At 44.5% G+C, this 12985-nt stretch overlaps 1 pseudogene; it reads left to right on the top strand.

Annotated features, from left to right (window-relative positions):
- Positions 1–2074: 2074 nt before the first annotated feature.
- On the top strand, positions 2075–6053 carry LOC102002586 (annotated as a pseudogene).
- The last annotated feature ends 6932 nt before the right edge of the window (positions 6054–12985 follow it).

Below are 12985 nucleotides of genomic sequence, written 5' to 3'. Positions count from 1 at the left end.
GTAGAAGCACAGTTGTCTTTTCCCTGTTTTCATATCATTACCAAGAAGGATGTGAGATCTTTGCCATCGATTTGTAAGGCAGGGTTTCAGTTTGCTTTCAAACCACCAGTACTGAAAGCCTAATCAGAAACAGCTTAAACCAGGGTTTACCCAAACTCCAATGTAGCTGAGCACCTGGGGCTCTTGAGAAAATGGAGATTCTGATCCTGTTGATCTTGGGCTGGCTGGGGTTTTGACTCTCTCCTGAGCTCCCAGGCATGCAGATGGCACAGGGAATCATTCTTTACCTTGAGTGGCAGGGGCTTAACAGTAAGATCATAATTGCCTCGTGGAACAAGTCCAAAGGAAGAAAACTCGCTGAGAAATTGCATGAGATCATTACAAATTGTCTTCCAGCTCTTCCGTAGTGAGTTTGTTGGTATTGGTCTGTGTGCTTATTTCTCTCATGGTTACAAAATGAATGTAATCAAAATGATTGCTTCTTCAACCAGCCAGAGACAGAGATGGAAAGGCCAGTTTTTTCTTCTGTCTCTGTCTTTGGGCAAAGAATATACATTCACAGATTTTCCCTTATGTCCTATTGGCCAGAATTGGGTGTTGTAAGTTCTTTCCCAAACCAATGACCAGCAAGAAGCATTGTGATTCTCTTCTATTATTCAGGATTCATCCTGTGGGTCTGAGAGGGTATCCTGTGCTTCTTTGTAACACATTGGCTATCTGAAACCTGAGCGAACACCAGGGTGCTGTTGGTTAGGGAGAAGGGGATGGCTGGGCTCTTGGGCACGCAGCCCAGTGTCTATCATAGGCATTGTCCGGAGCTAGACTTCTGGTTTCCATGGGCAGGGAAATAATCAGATTACATCATAATGTCACTGTGATGAAAAGTTCTATTTAACCTTGTGTTTAATCTTCAGCCAATGAGTAACACATTTTAAACAACATTCACTGCGATGGTGAGGGCCAATTCGAGGGCAACCAGTGAAGTAAATTATTTGTTCTTAGCATGCTTGCCCATTTGATAGCCTCACATTAACCCATTGTCCAAGTCAAGAAATCCATTACACACATATGGCCTCTCCTATCTGCCCAGGGGGCTTCTTTTCAACTGCATATACTTCACCCTCCAGATAGTAGAACAGAAAACAGCTAACCATTAGGGCATTAGTTAGTGCTAACATGGTAATGGCTTCCAATGGATCCATTTCATAGCTTCCCAAAACAATGCCTCCATTTCCACACAGGCTTTAACCATATACTCTAGTCTTGGGGGCTGGCCTGGTTCATGAGGGAACATAGCCTAGTAGACCTGCAGGTGGATTAGTTGAAATATTAGCCTTAATATTTCAAAAGGAAAGTACAAAGCACAAAGATTATTATCTCCAAGTCCCACCATCTTGTGTTTTCTTTGGGTGGTGGGTCAGACAGGGTTTCTCTGTGTAACAGCCCTGACTGTACTGAAACTCTCTTCGGAGACCAAGCTGGCCTCTAACTCTCAGAGACTTGCTTGCCTTTTCCTCCCGAGTTCTGGGATTAAACGCTTATGTCACCATGCATGGCCCATCATCTTGTTTTTAAAAATCCAAATAAGAAGACAACTTTTAAGTAACTACTAAAGGACTGTAATATGAGAGGAAAGCAAAAACTATACAATTGCTTTGTATGCATTGTCTCCCTCCTGCAGGCTTCCTCCATCTTGACATAGAAGCTTCTGCTGTTTTCCTCTGTGTAGCTTCCTATTTGTCAAATGTATCAAATTCCCACTATATGGCCAAAATACATCATATTTTAATACACCCTTAAACCCTGCTGCTAGTAAAAGTCATTAAATGGGAAGTTCCCCTTCATTTCAATGGAAAGAACAATGATATAATATTGATAATATAATTCCTGATCCTGAAACTTTTTTTTTTGCAGACAGATGTGTAAGTTATTGCCCAGCTGCTATGTGTAGTAGCAATCCTAAGTAAACAGTTTGGATGCCATGCCAAGAGGAAGGTCCAGTGGATTCACTAAAGGACAGGCGAAGACTTGGCGGTAGTGGGGATGTATATGAAACCATCAGTCTTTGGAAGACATGGAGAACTATGAGAAGCTTTCAGGTAGAGAGTAAATATCAGAATCGGATATACATATTGATAGTTCTCATTTGCTTGGGACTTGGACACTACCGCCCTTCTTATATGAGTTACTTTGGCATAATATCACAGTAGTCTCTCAGGGTTAGAAAAAAATGACCAAAGGGATGATCCTACTCCTTCTGGTAAGTCAATCACTGTAGTCCAAAACTGGGGTGATTTTTTTCAGTTCATGGTTCAGCTTTCTCATGCTTCATGGGATATGATAAAATCGCCTGGAAGCCGGGCAGTGGTGGCGCACGCCTTTAATCCCAGCACTTGGGAGGCAGAGGCAGGCAGATCTCTGTGAGTTCGAGACCAGCCTGGTCTACAGAGCTAGTTCCAGGACAGGCTCCAAAACCACAGAGAAACCCTGTCTCGAAAAACCAAAAAAAAAAAAATCGCCTGGAATATAACTTCAAGGAACATTCCAATGTGAAAAGATCAGCTATAGTTGGGCTCTTCTTCCAGCATTCCCTGGCTTGTTGTTGGCTACCGTGTTAACTTGCTATACTGTCTCTGTGTTTTTTTTTCCCCAGAAATTTCCTCCTTTGTGTGCTCCTGGCTGCTCCATTAGTCCTGGTGTGTGTGCACTTGGCCTCAAATGCTCTCACAATATACCTCTCTGAAAGCTCTCATTGCTTTGAGGCCACGCATCTAGCAATTAAGAATGAAGATTCTGGAGCCAGGGTTACCATCTTCAGGATCTTGAAAAATGATCTAACCTTTTTGTGCTTGAGTTTTCTCATCTATATCACTAAGATGATAAATATTTACTCCAGAATAATTTTATGGGATTTAATATATGTGTTCACCACAGAGCCTGGAACACTGTAAGCATCCAACATATGCATGCTATTTCAGCCTCATTCCCCCTATTAACTATCTTCCACCCATGTTGCTGTAGAATCATCTTCCCAAAGTATCATATTAACACCCCCTGGGCTGGTGAGAAGGCTCAGCAGATAAGGCACTCACCATGCCAGCCTAGTATTCTGAGTTGATCCTCAGAACCTATGCAAAGGTGGAGGGAGAGCCCTGACTCCACAAAGTCGTTCTCTGGCGCCTCCTTGCACACCATGACATGTGTGTGCCCACACATGCATATAGACACAGACACTTCACACACACAGCAATAAACCAAGTGAAATAATAGTCTCTAGTATATACCAGACACTATGGCAGGTATTTTAAAACACAATACCCAGTTAGTCACAGCATGCTGTCTCTATTTTGCAGATGAAATGAAGACTTAGCGGTTCCTTCCCCAAGTCTCCTATCTGTTCAGTGAGAATACTGGTTAGGTATTGTGCTGGTTAATACTAAGTATCAGCTTGACAGGATCAGAATAACATGAGGAGACAGATGTTTGGGTGTGTCTGTGTGAGATTTTCTAGATTATGTTAAACCAAGGAGGGAAGATATACCCTAACTGGGTGGGTGGTTTCCATCCCACTGGATGGGGGTCCCAGACAGAGGAGACAGGAAAAAGCAAGGTAAGCACCAGCATTTCTCTATCTTCACTTCCTGACTATGGATGTAATATGACCAGATGCCTCAAGCGCCTCTCATCATGACTTCTCCTCCATGTACCCTGAAACCATGAGCCAAAATCAACGCTTCATCCCTCACATTTCTTTTGTCATAGCAATGAGAAAAGGAAGTGATGTAGGTGTTATTCTTTTTTAAAAAATGCTGCAAGATCCCCTCGGCAGTAGGCAGCAGAAATGCTGTAGATCCCAAATGGTGGTAGTGGGCCATATGGTGGCAGGCAGAGGGCTCTGGGAGCAGCCAATCCCAGGCAGAAATGGCTGCCGGTCCCAGAGCGGTGGCCTGAGCGGTGGTGGCAGGCCATGTGGTGGCAGGCAGCAGGCTCTGGGAGCAGCCAGTCCCAGGCAGAGACAGCTGCTGGTCTCAGAGCAGTGGTGGCGTGCCATGTGGCAGCAGACAGTGGGCCCCAGGCAGAGACGGGTGCTGGTCCCTGAGCAATGGCTGGTCCCAGGCAGGGAGACACATGGCGGGCGGGCAGAAGCCAGAAACATGGATAGACACGACATGCAGGGTGAGGTTGAATGTTTATTCAGGAGGTTATGGAGGAGGAAGGGTGAAGGGGGAGACAGAGAGAGAGGGAGAGAGAGAGAGAATTCAGAGGGTTATGGAGGAAGAAGGGTGAAGGGGGGGCAGAGGGAGAGGGAGAGAGAGAGAGAGACAGAGAGACAGAGAAGGGGGAAGCAGAGAAGTGGAGAGAGAGGCAGAAGCGAAGCTGCCTCTCCGAGAGGAAGATGGAAAAGAGAGCGAGCTCAGGCAGGAAGCTGAAGATCAGCCTGCCTCAGCGGGTGGGGAGGGGAATGGGTGTGGCTTGTCTCTTAAAGGGACCAAAACCATAACATTCCCAGGCCTTCCTTATAATAAAAAGCATGCACGTCAAGGAAGCAGAAAAGGAAGGGCTCAAGATGGCGGCAGGCAGGTCAGAGGTAATGGGAGTGGGTGTGGCTTGTCCCTTAAAGCGACAGGAAAGCACAACAGCAGGTATCCTGCGTTTTCTTTCTCAGTCCCTCTGCTGAAAACCTTAGCCCCTCATAGCCTTTTAAAGCTTTTCTGGTCTACTAAATTAAGTACAACTTTATTCTTCATCACCAACAGCCCTTATGAGCCCATTCTCCCTTGCTTCTGATTGTTATATGAATATTTTGGTTTTCCTGCCAAACAAGCTTCAGGAAGACCCCCTCCCCTCCACAGCTACTCTATGCGGGGGAGGGGAGATAGACACTCCTGGCAGTCCGCAAACAGTCAACACTAAAAGGACTGGCCATCCATTAGTGATGTTGACAGTCACAACTCTTCCATTTCAGCTTTCAAACTCAAGTATGGAGCAGGTAGAAGAATATACTTAGAGTTGAGAAATGTAGCGCTTAACACAAGGAAAATGAATGAGTCAGTACATGAGCATGTGAGCACTGGGGCGGAGGATCTCTTGTTTAGTTGGTTTGCTCCTTATCTGGATGTGTTAGTCACTTATTGCCCCGAATCCTACAAATCATGCAACCTTCAGTTTGCATGAAAAATCTCTCTTTCTTGCTCAGGGATCTATTGATTGGCTATGCTTTAGCTGGGCTTGTCTTCAATTTGTAGAGCTTGTCTCCGGACTGTAGACCCAAATATACCTATAGTCACATTTCCTCATTCTTGGAACAGCAGCTCCCAAGGCTTTGTTATTCTCACAAAGGGTGTGTGCAGGTTGGATTTAAGCCAACTTGACACACAAACTAGAGTTATCTGAAAGGAGGGAAATTTAACTGAGAAAAAAACCTCCATAAAATCTAGCTGCAAGAGACAAGCCTAGCAACCCGGCAGCCACGGCATCTTATTTTGATGAGCACGACTACGAGCCGTTGAACCCTGATCGCGAGGCCCGCAACAATATGTTGCTGGAGCTCGTGAGGAGAGTGCGCGGGGCTTGGAGCTGGGCCCTGGGCAGCAGATCACTCTTTAATAGGATGGACTTTGAGGACTTGGGACTGGTAGACTGGGAACACCACCTGCCTCCACCAGCTGCCAAGGCCGTGGTAGAGAGCCTCTCCAGAACGGTCATCGGTAGCACCAAGGCTGAGCTCAAGTGCCCTGTGTGCCTTTTGGAATTTGAGGAGGAGGAGACTGTCATTGAGATGCCCTGCCATCACCTCTCCCATTCCAACTGCATTCTGCCCTGGCTAAGTAAGACAAATTCCTGCCCCCTGTGCCGCCATGAGCTGCCCACTGATGATGATAGTTACGAAGAGCACAAGAAAGACAAGGCTCGGCGGCAGCAGCAGCAGCACCGCCTGGAGAACCTCCATGGAGCCGTGTACACGTGAGGCACCATCAGGGCTGTGAGCTCCGCCTCTGTGACATCTATGCCCTTTTGCACTTTGAGTCTTCATTAAAGGTTTCTTTACCCACTCTGCAGGGGCACTGCTCACACGCCCGAGCAGGGGCTCTGCATCCTCAACCCTGCTGCTAATGAGAAAGATGGCAAAGGTCTCAAATGGTAGAAGGTGCCAGGCTGCATTTCCCTTTCTGCTGGCTCTAGACTCTGGGTGGTGGGGCCCTGGTAGCAGCCAGGGCTTGGGTCTGAGTGTTCTTGGTTAGAAGTCAGACTGTGTCAGGGCCTGGCACTTTGTAGCTTTTTGAAACTGATAAACTAACTTGCACCACCCCTTCTGGAAGAATCTAGTTAACCTTGGAACCTTTAGTTAACATTGGAATCCTGGGGGTGTTCTTTAGTTCCACAGAGAAAACTTTTAACATTTTAAAAGTTGCTCTCCGTATCCTGTCCCTGTAGTCCCCCGGGTATCAGGAAATCAAAGTTCAAGCCAGCCTGGGCAGGGGAAAGAAATTAGACCACAAACAAAGCCAAGCCAGGTCTTTAGCTTGTTTAGACTCATAAAGGGGGCCAAGGTTTTGAGAGTGGGTTTCTATGTGGCCCTGGCTGGCTGAGCCTGGTCTACACAGAACTTAGGAGATCCTCTACCTCCTAGCTCCCCATTGCTAGGATTACTGGTATGTACCACCATGCCCAGACCCTTCTGATGTATTTAGATGGCACCTGTCACTCTTAGTTACTGGCAACCCTCAAGAATCTTCCAGGATGAAAGGGTTTCTCATCCCTACCTACTGGATCAGACCCTCCCTGATTCTCCAGAACAGACTGCAAACATGCAAATTAGAATTCTTTTAATAGATATAAAAAAGTACTAAAATAAAAAAAATCTAGCTGCAAGGCATTTCCTTAATTCGTGATTGATGAGGGAGGGCCTAGCACATTGTGGGTGGTACCATCCCTGGGCTGGTGATCCTGGGCAATCAGAAAGCAGGCTGACCAAGCCAGGAGGAACAAGGCTTAAAGCGTCACCCGTTTGTGACCTCTGCCTCAAGTTCAACCTCTGGGATCCTGTCCTGTTTGAGTTCCTGTGCTGACTTCCTTTAGCAATGAATTATGATGTGGAAGTGTAAGCTACATAAACTCTTTCCTACTCAACTTGCTTTTTGATTATGGTGTTTTGTAGCAGCAGTAGAAACCCTAAATAAGACAAAGGGTAAAAAAATACACAATGCAAGCCAGACATCCAGAAAATTAGGAACCTCCACTTATATCAATTAGATTGACATTGCACTGGCCAAAGCAAGTCATGTGACCAAGCTCCAAATCAACAGGAACATGCAGGGAGAATTTCCTATTCTACTAGGAGGTATTGTAAAGCCTTTGGCAGAAAAAAAGGGGGCAAAGAATTGGAACAGAAATTTAAGCTATGTGCTGGTGATGATGATGCGGACTCACTATGTAATTCCAGCTGACCTCGAACTTGCAATCCTCCTGCCTCAGCCTTCTGAGTGCTTAGGATTATAAGCATGTACCACCATACCCAGCTAGAATCATATGTTAAGAAATTTAATTAATTTTGGATCAACTAATGATAGAAAAGAACACACAGAGCTTACTTTTGCTTTGTGTATTGACAGAAAACCCTTTAAATTCTGTCATGTCAACTTTGACATGTGTTTTGAGATGGTCCAATGTTCTCATTGTCCAATTGACTCAGAACAGCTATGAATGTTTGAAAACAACAACAACACAAAAAAATGGAAGCTTTGTCTTTTTCTCTTTTTAAGCTTCTTTTTTCCTGTTTACTTAGCTTTTATATCAACTCAGATATTTTCAGTCATCTGAATTGAGCTGTATATGTCTGCCGAAGCTGATTATGCTCAGTTGGTAGTATGTTTGTCTACCATGCTGAAAGCCCTGGGCTCAGTCCCCAGCACCACCTAAGCCAGGCATGGCGGTACATGCCTATAACACCAGCACTCAGGAGCTGGGAGGAGGAGACTAAGAAGTTCCAGCTAACATAGTGACCATGAAGACAGCCTGGATTGTATGAGACCCTGTCTCAAAAGTAAATAAATAAGCCAGTAAGATGGACTACTTTAGAATGTCACTACTGCAGAGACCAAACCAAATTGAAACTTCTCTTTTTAAAATGTCAGCAGTGCTTCTCTACAGGGGGAAATTAGAAAACTCTCGATTCCCAGAACACAACCACATTGATAATTACATTGGTTTCTTAAGAGATCAGGGCCAAGCCGGACAGTGGTGGCGCATGCCTTTAATCCCAGCACTCAGGAAGCAGAGGCAGGTGGATCTCTGTGAGTTTGAGGTCACCCTGGTCTACAGCGTGAGTACAAGGATGGCCAGTGGTAAACAGAAACTCTGTTTCAAAAAAATAAAACAAACAAACAAATGTTGTGAGGCTCAGCACTGGCCCTGTTCTAAAGCTCCCCAAATGGCTCTAATGGGCACCTTTCCACTTTCTAACAAGGTGAGGCCCTCTGGCTGTGAATCTGTTGACAGGTAGATTAAGTTTAGTATACCTTCACTTAAGGCTGTCAATTGGAACAAGCTCTTAAGTATATACGCTAAGGCTCCTTTAGTCATTCTGCATTCCATAATAACGCAACTCTAACTTGGTAAATCCCATGTCTTTTTCATTGTGTTTCTTGGTAAACTTTGAAGTGGCTCCAGGCAGTGACAGCTCCTTGAGGCCCTGATATAACTCTTCTGTCTCTCTCCCCTTTCTGGATGGGGACTCTGGTTTTTCTTCTCAAGTGAGTGGGGTGGTGTAGAGATGGTCTCAAGAGTATGAGGCAATTGTGGTCACGGTGTTCCCTGCTGCTCTTTTTCTAGGAAATTCACTTGTGTTCTAAGAAGATGATTACATTGACCTCTGCCAGGGGAGAAACCACTGAAGAGCTGTGCCGATGTCGAAGCTTCTCCAGACATGTCTGTAGCGACTCAGACATATAAAACAAACAATTCTGGAGTCCCTAGAGCCTCTCATTAGGAACTCTTGATGGACAAGCTGCCTGACTAATGAGGGCACCGGATGTGCAGGCATAGTTGTATTAGGGCGATTCCTCACTCCTCCGACTTAAGAAATAAGCAAACATTTTATTATGTTGTGGAAAATTGAAACTAAGTCCTCTGGGGACTGAGCTTTCATTTCAACACTTTATTTATTTATTAAAAAAACATTCTCAAGTGTGATATACTGGCTGTTTTAATAGAGAATTTGGAAAATGATTTCATTGATTATGCTTCTCCTTGAACACATCTCACGTTTGAACAAACTCAGGCTTCCTTCTCCCTCTGCCTCAGTGGTAGGTGCTGCCAACAAGACCCCTCTAGTGCTTCCCACCTCCCACCTAGCTCAGTCAGTCCCTGAGCCCTGAAAATTTGTCTCTTGAGTGTTTTTCTGAATTCTCCTCAGCACAATTGTCATTGTCCCCATCCCTAGTACCACTCCTCGTTCCCAGATATTCTAGTTTGGTTTTGTTGCTGTGACAAAACACATTGACCAAAAGCAAAGCAGGGAAGAAAGGATCCACCCCATCCTATAGCTCCCAGGTCCCTATCCATTACTGCGGGAAACCAAAGCAGGAAGTCAAGGCAGGAACCAAAACAGAGACAATAGAAGAATGCCGATTATTGACTTGCTCCCCATGGTTTGCTCAGCTTGCTGTTTCATTTAGTGCAACCCAGGGTTGGCACCACTCACAGTAGGATGGGCTAATCCACATCAATTATTTATCAAAGAAATGACCTATGGTCATGCACATAGGCCAATCTAACTGGGGCAATTCCTCAAATGAGGTTCCCTCTTCCTAGGTGACTTTAGTTTGTATCAAGTTGAGACAAACTAACCAGCACACTAACATGACCACTGTTTAGTTAAGGTTTCTATTGCTATGATGAAACACTATGGTCAAACAAATTGGGGAGGAAACAGTTTATTTGACTTATACTTCCAGATCACTGCTCATCATTGAAGGAAGTCAGGGCAGGAACGCAAACAGGGCAGGAACCTGGAGGCAGGAGCTGATGCCGAGACCATAGACTGGTGCTGTTTACTGACTTGCTCCTCATGGCTTGCTCGGCATGCTCTCTTATAGAACCCAGGACCACCAGCCCAGAAGTGTCACCACCCACAATGGACTGGGCCCTCCCACATCAATAATTAAGAAAATGCCTTACAGCTTGATTCTATAGAAGCTATTTCTCAACTGAGGCACCCTACTTTCAAATAACTCTAGCTTGACTTGGACTTTAGGGAAAGCCATGGCATCCTTTTTACATGCATGGATGGCATATTATAATCTGCTCTTTCTCGTGTCATATTGCTTGAAAATCTCCCACTGTTTTCCTATTTGCAGAATGAAGTCTGATTTTGGGAAAAGAGCCTCAAATAACCTGTGACACATTGCTCAACTGTCTCACTTCTCTGATCTTCCCTATCTTTACTGACATTCTGCTGGTGTTCTGACGGAAGGATAGCTCTACACAGGTCTAGGCCTTTGTTTCTGCTATCTTTTGGAGGTTTAATATCCTTTCCCCTTCTTTTTGCTTGTCCAGTGCCAACTCTCCTTTAGAATGCAGCAAGAGTTCAAGTCCTTTTAAGGTTACTATTATGATATACCATGACTAAAAGCAAATTGAGGAGGAAAGGGTTTATTTGGCTTACACTTCTATATCACTGTTCATCACTGAAAGAAGTCAGGATAGGAACTCAAGGCAGGAACCCAGCACAGGATCTGATGCAGAAGCCATGGAGGAATCCTGCTTACTGGCTAGGCTTGCTTGGCCTGATTTCTTATAGCACCAAGGACCACCAGCCCAGAAGTGTCACCACCCACAATGGGTTGGGCCCTCCAATATCAACCACTAATTAAGAAAATGTGCTACAGGCTTGCCTACAGCCCAATCTTATGGAGGAACTTTTCCATATGGGGTTCCCTCCCCTCAGATGATTCAAGCCTGTGTCAAGTTAACATAAAATTAGCCAGCACATGCTCCCTTTCTTTCATAATATGCTTGTGGTGATTTGAAAAAGAATGGCTCATTGATTTGATGCTCAGTCACAAGGGAGTGGCATTATTTGAAAGGAATCTGAGGTATGGCCTTTTGGGGGGGGGAAGAATGTCACTGGGGAGGGCTTTGAGTTTTCAGAAGCCCAAGCCAGGCCCAAAGGCTCTCTTCTTGATGGTTAGGGATCTGGATGTAGACTTTTCCAACACCATGTCTCCCTCTGAGCTGCCATGTATAACACCATGCTTTTCTTCGAAACTGTAAGCCACCCCCAATTAAGTGCTTTCTTTTATAAGAGTTACTGTGGTCATAGTGTCTCTTCACAGCAATAGGACAGGGATTAAGACAGTGCTCAATTTTCCCTACCATGCTCATTAGCTGAGGTAGATTCCCATCTTCAGAAGTCCCATAATGCCCTGTGCATGATGGGGTCCAGGTGGACAACAGGCTTGATTCTGTCTTAACGGTGCACTAGTTCATTCAGTGTCTGCTCACACTTTACTGTTCCTATTTTTACTCTCTTAGCTGCCACTTAACAAAGCCATTTGGAACACACTTTTAATTGCTTCCTCCCAGCTCCAGAGACATTCTAGATAGCAGTGTCTAATCCATCTGTATTGCCCTGGAGGTTTGGAGAATAATTAGACTTATTAGAAATTACAGAGCCAATAAAATTGAGTGGTTGGGTGTGGATGTTGGCACTAGGGTTGAAATATTTAAATTTCTATTCTTCATTTTTAAAGCCTATTTCTTCCAATATGCACACTTTTATGAAAATGATTTTAAGGATGTGTTGTAGGAGGTTGCTTGTTTGTTCCTGGCTGCTCAGCCCCGAAATAACCACACATAAACTGTATTAATTAAATTACTGCTTGGCCTATTAGCTCTAGCGTCTTATTGGCTAGCTCTTATATCTTGATTTAACCCATTTCTATTAATCGGTGTATCGCCACATGGCTGTGGCTTACTGGCAAGGGTCCCATCCAGCGTCTGTCTTTGGCAGGGCTACATGGCTTCTCTTGACTCTGCCTCCTTTTTCCCAGCATTCAGTATCATTTGCCTTACCTAGCTCTACTCTACCCTATCACAGGCCAAGGGAGATTCTTTAGTCATAACTAAGAAAATCAACACATATATAGAAAGACTTCCAATACCATTTTCCCTTTTCTGTTTAAATAAAAAGGGAGGTTTTAACGTTAACAGTAAAATTGCATATAACAAAATAGGTATCAAGCAAGAATTATGGTCACAATATTTATATATATTTTATCTTTTATCATAATTAAGGAAAACTATAATTATAACTATTCTTCAACTCCATCAAAGACCTCAGAAGAATATAATATTACCTACGTAAACAGAAAGTGCATTGTAAGCAACTTCCAAACTCTAGACTTGACAGAGACATCTTGCCGCCTGGACAGTCACCCATAGTTCTTCTGTATCATTGGTGCATCCACCTTCAGCCTACAGGCCCATAGAGTCTGGCAAACTCTTCCATGAAGCAGGAAATTTCAAAGACAGTTCTACTTATGTTGGCAATTTATCAATCACTTTTTTTTCTGTGTTCTACAGAATGTCTAGAAGATTCTTTTATGAAGCAGGAACCCTGACGGATTGTCTCACCTTAGACAAGTTCAGCAATCATTTATCTGTGGGTTCTGCATATCTAGTTCACACAGCATAACATAAAACAGTCCAGGTAAGAGCAGTTTCTTGCCCAAATGGCTAACAACCTCATGAGGAGCCTCTTTGATGCCCATCTTATTCTTGAAGTAATTGGTGCTGCCAGGAGCAGATGTGTCTCATTGTCATGAAAAGTCCTAAGTTTTTATTTTTTTGAGCCATTGATTTTTTTTATTGAGAAAAAAAATTTCCCCCTCCTCCCAGCCTCCCACTCCTCCCGCCCTCCCCCCACTCCTCTCCCCCTCCCTCTCAAGTCTGAAGAGCAGTCAGGGTTCCCTGCCCTGTGGAA

Source organism: Microtus ochrogaster, chromosome X (assembly GCF_000317375.1).
Source record: "Microtus ochrogaster isolate Prairie Vole_2 chromosome X, MicOch1.0, whole genome shotgun sequence".
In the NCBI taxonomy this organism is placed as follows: Eukaryota; Metazoa; Chordata; class Mammalia; order Rodentia; family Cricetidae; genus Microtus; species Microtus ochrogaster.
Note: the sequence above shows the minus strand (reverse complement) of the source record. Positions and strands in the feature narration are given on the sequence as shown.